The sequence below is a fragment of the Echinops telfairi genome, unplaced genomic scaffold, assembly GCF_000313985.2.
Source record: "Echinops telfairi isolate 266 unplaced genomic scaffold, ASM31398v2 ScPeMD7_31;HRSCAF=116, whole genome shotgun sequence".
Taxonomy (NCBI): Eukaryota; Metazoa; Chordata; class Mammalia; order Afrosoricida; family Tenrecidae; genus Echinops; species Echinops telfairi.
Genome location: NW_022103928.1, coordinates 58,383,995 through 58,389,994, shown reverse-complemented (window position 1 = coordinate 58,389,994; position 6,000 = coordinate 58,383,995). Strand labels below are relative to the sequence as shown.

Sequence of the window (6,000 nt, the reverse complement as noted above, 5' to 3'; positions counted from 1 at the left end):
CCCCCCCGTGGGATCGGTCCCTGGAAGAGCACAGCAGGCACAGTAAGGTTGAAGGTCAGCAAAATAGAAGACCTCAGGGAGATGGATTGATGCAGTGACTACAAAAACGAACGCAGGCTTGGGAACAAATGTGAGGATGGTGCAAGACTGGGCAGTGTTTTATTCTGTTGTGTATAGTCACTATTAGAGCCAACCCAACAGGACCGAAGAGCTGTTAGAGGCTAAAGATTGTACTACTTTGGAAATTCAGATAAAGCATAGCATTTCAGACCTGATGTGATCATTACTAACCCTGTACACCGACCATTACCTATTTGACAAGTGACGAGACTGGATGACGACCGACTTGTTAGACAGCCCCATATTTCGCCCCTGGAGCTGCTGCTGGTTTCAAACTACCTACCTTGCAGTTAGCAGCCCAACCTATAGCCACTACACCAGCAGGGCTCCTACAACCTATTACGGCAATAGCAAAGTATAGATCAAAGTCATTAGTACCTTCCAAATGATTGTTCTTTCGTTATGATTGATCCTTGACAGGTTACCAACCCAATTTGTTGGTCAGGTGGAACAAGTGCTAAGGGTTCTTAATTAGTTATACTTCAGTATAAGAAAGGGTTCATATGAGTCGGAAGCAGTTAACATATTTGTTTTATATAGGATGATAGTGTATATTTTAAATCAATCTTTATTAATGAACTTCAGTGAGAACTTTGTCATTTATGTGAGTTTGCTATGTTTGGTCCTTCTAGCAATCTCCTTGGTATTTGTGACATGTATTTTTGCAGGTGCATTGTATGGCAGTTTGTCAGTGTTCATCTAAGTGATAAGCATCTATTTGAAAGTTACCTTAAAAGAAAGTGTTAAACAATTAATAAAACCAAAACCAAACTCACCGCTGTACAGTGACTTGAACAGATTAGAGCTACGTGAATTTTTGAGGCTGTAAAAAATCATGGGAGCAGAAAGCTCCATCTTTCTCATGAAGAGCGGATGGTGGTTTTGAACTGCTAATTTTGTGGTTAGCAGCCCAACTCATAATTCACTACGTTACCAGGGTTCATTTAATAACCCAAAATGCACTACTGTCCTGTCGATTCTGACTTAGATTAACCCTCTAGAACACTAGAACTGTGCTCTGGGTTTTCTAAGTCTGTCAGTCTTTTTTTGTTTCGTTGTTTGTTTTGTTTTTTGTCTTTATGAAAACAAGAATGCCTTATCTTGGCTGGTGGGTTTGAGACAGCCAACCTTTTTTTTTTTTTTGTAAAGTAAGGAGAGAGTAGCAGGACTATCTAAGGTGCTTGCCTATACTGTTGATGTTTTCTAAGTTCTGTGTTTATAAAGGTGCATAATTTTAAGTGGGAAACCCCTACTCTGTTTTTCCCCATAGGCCTTATATTTTTAGTGTGCAATTTTGCACAATTAAAAGCTGGCGTTAATTCTATTCATAGTGTTTGCAATCATCAGCACTATATGTTTTCAACACCCCAAACAAACTACCCATTATGCAATAATTTCCCCACCCCCTCCTTCCCTCAAACCGCTGGTTACCTCTAATCTGTCTGCAGTTTTTCTGCGTTTGCCTATTCTAAATATTTTTTTGGAGTCCTTGAGTGGCACAATCAATTAATGGACTTGAACTGCTGACCAAAAGGCTGGCAGTTTGAGTCCATCCAGAGACATCTTGGCTGAAAAGCCTGGCGATCTATGAAAAAATCGAAAGAACTCCATGGAGCAACAGAATCAACCTAATAGTAATTGTGGGCTTGGGGAAAAGAGGGGTGGTGGTGCGTATTTTAAATAAGGGTAATTATATAGCGTTTTGTGACTGGCTTGTTTCATTTTAGAGTAGTGTTTTCGATTCATCGATATTATAGCATGCATTAGATTTTTATTCCTTTGTTTCTGAGTCATACCCCATTGTATATATACACTACTTTTAAATCCATTAATCTGTTAGCACTTAGGTTATTTTGAATAATACTGCAGTGAACACTGGTATAAATGATGAGTTTTTTATTTCATTATTACTGCCTTTTGTGATCTTTAGAAATCTATAATCTGTTTTTCAATTTATTTTTTTGGAGATCATTTATATTCCTTTTGGGATGGGAAACAGAACATGTAAGTTTACAGATTTGGTGGCATTAGCAAATTACATGCCTGCGGTATTATAGTACATTCTATTACTCACAATAAGCAGCGCACCAACCCCCAGATTTGAGGTCACTTATAGTGTTTTTTTTGTAACTTGGCTTTGTTGTAAGCTGGAAATTACCTGTATCTTGGTGAGTTTCTTTTTCCAAGTCTTTGTTGTATACCTGGTGTGTTTGACTGGGTGGACTAGAGCAACAAATCCAGAGATAACTCGTGTAAGAAAGAACTTTATATCAAGAAGTTATTATATATCGAGAAAATATCCCAGCCCAGTCCAACTCAGATCAGTAAGCCCCTTTTTGGACTCACACAGCCACATGCAATGATGCAGAATGCAGGAATATCACAGGTTGGGTGCAAAGTCGTATGAATCCGGTGGTGGTGGACGCGTCTCCAAGGCTCTGGCAGTAGCCAGTGTCAGCCGGCAAGCCGGAAGGTGAAAGACAGAGGACCCTCCTTATGAAAAGGCTGTGACCTGATTAACTGGCTAAAGTCCACCTTTACACTTTTATGTATCTTCAGGTTGGTGTGATATGTAATTAGCCCAATCAGCACATGGTGGAATTGCCGTTTTATGGTAGTTAATTCTGTGTTCAACTTTTGAGGAGCCACCAAACTTGTCTATACCAGTTAACATATATACTCATGTATAAGCCGAGTTTTCAGTACACCTTAAGTGCAATTTTTGTGGTAAAATTAGGTGCCTTGGCTGATATTCGGGTCAGCTTATGCTCAAGTATGTACGGTATATAGCTTGCCCGAGAGCTTAAATTTCTACACATCCTGGAGAAATTGAACACTTTCTAATATTTTTTTAATTTGCCCGAGAGCTTAAATTTCTACACATCCTGGAGAAATTGGACACTTTCTAATATTTTTTTATTTAATCATTTTACTGGGAGCTCATATAATGCTTATCACAACCCATACATATTTCTAATATTTTTATAATGGTTAACCTGAGTGAGTATAAAAAGTTTTATCTCAGTTTTGTTTTGAATTGCATTTACCTACTAACAGTGGTGAGAATATTTTATTGTGTTTAGTGGCAACTTGGGGGTCTTCTTTGGAGAAAAGTATGCACGTCCTTGGCTCATTTTTTTTAGTGGTTTGTCATCTTATGTTTAGTTGTTCTGAAGTGCCTATGATTTGGTTCGGGTAATGAGAGTTGGGACAAAGACAGTGAAAGACAAAACAATATTTATAGATAGTTGTAAGGCAGTTCTGGTTGTGTGGTGGTTACAAGTTGGGCCGTGGGCTGCTAACCGCAAGGTCAGCAGTTCAAAAGCACCAGCCACTTCTGCAGAAGAAAGAGGATGCTTTGTAGTCTTGTAAAAAGCTATAGTCTGGGAAACCCACAGGGACAGTTCTACCCTGGCCGATAGGGCCTCTGAGTCAGAATTTACTCCATGACAGTGAGTGAATGAGTGAATCATTTCTGGCTTAAATCGGCCACCTTATAGGACAGACTAGAGCTGCCTCTCTGGGGGCCATGACTTTTAACTGGATCAGAGCACCTCACCCTCACTTGAGTGTCTTGTGGCTTACAGCCCACGATGCCACCAGTGCGCCTGTAACGGAACAAGATCCTTAGAAAACTGGAAAGTTTGACTATCCATATTCAAAAGCATAATCACCAGTATATTACAGCAGGTTGCCATATTTCCAAGGGAGATTTGTTAACTGTCCTCAGCAATTTAATCTTATAAACTAAATTTTCACAAAAAGTTGCCTAGATGCATTCCATACTGGAACCATCTTTTGAAGTGCTTGTTAAAAAATGTAGGTCTTCAGGTCCCATTACATATTCTGGGAATCTCTAAAATCCAGCCTTGGAAAATACACTTTGTAATAAGTTGCTGTTTGAGAGTGTTGGTAGTTTGAGGTTGGGGTAGTTCTGGCAGCTTCCTTTTGCTTACAGTTGTTTGCAGAAGGCATTCAGACTTGGAGTAGTTAGCTGATTTGAATAAGGACATGATACACTAATGTTCTTGCTCAGGTGAAAACTTTGACCTTTTAAAAAGCTAGTTTTATTTCTCAGCCTTGTTTGATAATCTAGAATTGGATACAATTTTTCCTTACCTTCTAATGTCAAAATTGATAGAGCAGTTTAGTTGCTTATGCCCCTTTCTTGCTTTTAACCAGATATACTTTATTACATTTGATGGATCTTCAAAAAGTTAATGGGAAAAAAATTCCCTGGTCTTTTCATTCCATTTCTCTGGACTTTTTGAAACACATTCATACTGTCCTGTTTCCGAGTACATGTTGGGCCTTGTGTTTTTCCAAGTTCAGGTTATAGATTTAGCTTTTGAAATTTTAGAGGATGCCAAGTCAGTGTTCTACCTTTTAGCATAAGGTCCTAAACTTATTTGGCCTACCACACACTTTTTAGAAAACTAGCCAGTGCCCCCTGGGCAATTACAAACTTTGTACTGTATATAGCCCATTAACTAGCATAACGTGTAGGTCTGTGCGTTTGTAGGCCTCCCTCCCCTTCCCCCTTTTTGGAAATGCTGCTTTCACCCTTTTGGGGGAAACAGTGCTGTCAGAGATCACAAGCTGTTTATTTAAAGTTTACAAACTAGACAATACAGCCTATTGTGATTAGTAGAATTAAAGTAACTCTAAACCAAGCCCACTGCCATGGAGTTCATTATGACTCATAGCAACCCTATAGGACAGGATAGAATTGCCCCTGTAGGTTTCTAAAACAGTAACTCTTTATGGGAATAAAAAGCAACTGGTGGTTTTGAACTGCTGGCCTTGCAGTTAGCAGCCCTATTCCTGTCTGAAAATTACACCACGTCAAACAGCACCTTTTGGGATTCTCTGGGCCATCAAATGATGCTGTGTTGAAATGTTTGTATAGCAAAAAGAAGACTGCTAGGTCTAGATGAGGCTGTAGGGTTGGATGGGGTCAGTTTTTTAATGCAAGCCTGCTGGGACAACCTTTGCTACCCTGGGAACAGTGAAACAGGTGCATAATTGGGGAGGTTGGGGGCGGGGATGGGGGGGCGGTGGAACAGGAGGAGGCTTGGTGCAACTTTCCCTGGCATTTTATTTTCTCTGTTGGAAAAGCTAGGGTTTTCCTTTAAAATTATAATAATAATGTCTTCCTAATTAGCCCCTGTTGATTGTTCTGTGTCCTTAGAAATTCACGATTACCCTTTTTGGAATCCCAAGAAACAGTTGCCTATAACCCTCTGAGTTAATGTTTTGTCTTGAATTTAACTGGCCTTTCAGAATCTACTTTTTAGATTGGACCTTTTATGGGGAGGTGGCATCCTAAGGAGGCGGAGAGAAGTGTAATTACTAAAAGAATTTCTTTGCAGCCATATAAGTGTACAGTAGACATTTAAAAACACATTTTGTATGAATAAACCTGGGTGTGTATGAACTGGATCCCTACTAAGAATACTTTTTTACTTACCTATTAGATATCCTATACCTAGCGCTTAAAATTCTAGACTTTCAGAAGGAAAGTGGTATTCAGCATAAGCTATATTTTTGTCATAGTTTAAGCTTAATAAGTGGGATCTCCTGTAATCCAGCTTCTAACAAACTAACCAGGGTAGCAGGCCTTTTTCTAAGGATAGCATTCTCAGATCAGAATAGACATTGCCTCCTCACACAGCACGTGCTTAACTGGTTTATTCATGATTGTATCCTTACAGCATTGTTATCTCATGTATTAAAAAGGGATTTAGTATTTTACATAAAAACATACCATACAGCAAAGTAAAATTAAAAACACGGAGATGTGCTTACCACCAGGTGTTTCAAGCATAAGTATTGTAATATATTCCTATGAGATCTGTTAATATTGCCTACGTTGGGCTA

General features: G+C 39.1%; 1 protein-coding gene across 3 annotated transcripts in view; it reads left to right on the top strand.

The window, feature by feature from the left end:
* WAC (WW domain containing adaptor with coiled-coil) overlaps nt 1–6,000 on the top strand; it is an 83,265-nt gene that overhangs the window by 37,077 nt on the left and 40,188 nt on the right. The gene's annotated exons all lie outside the window — the stretch shown is intronic.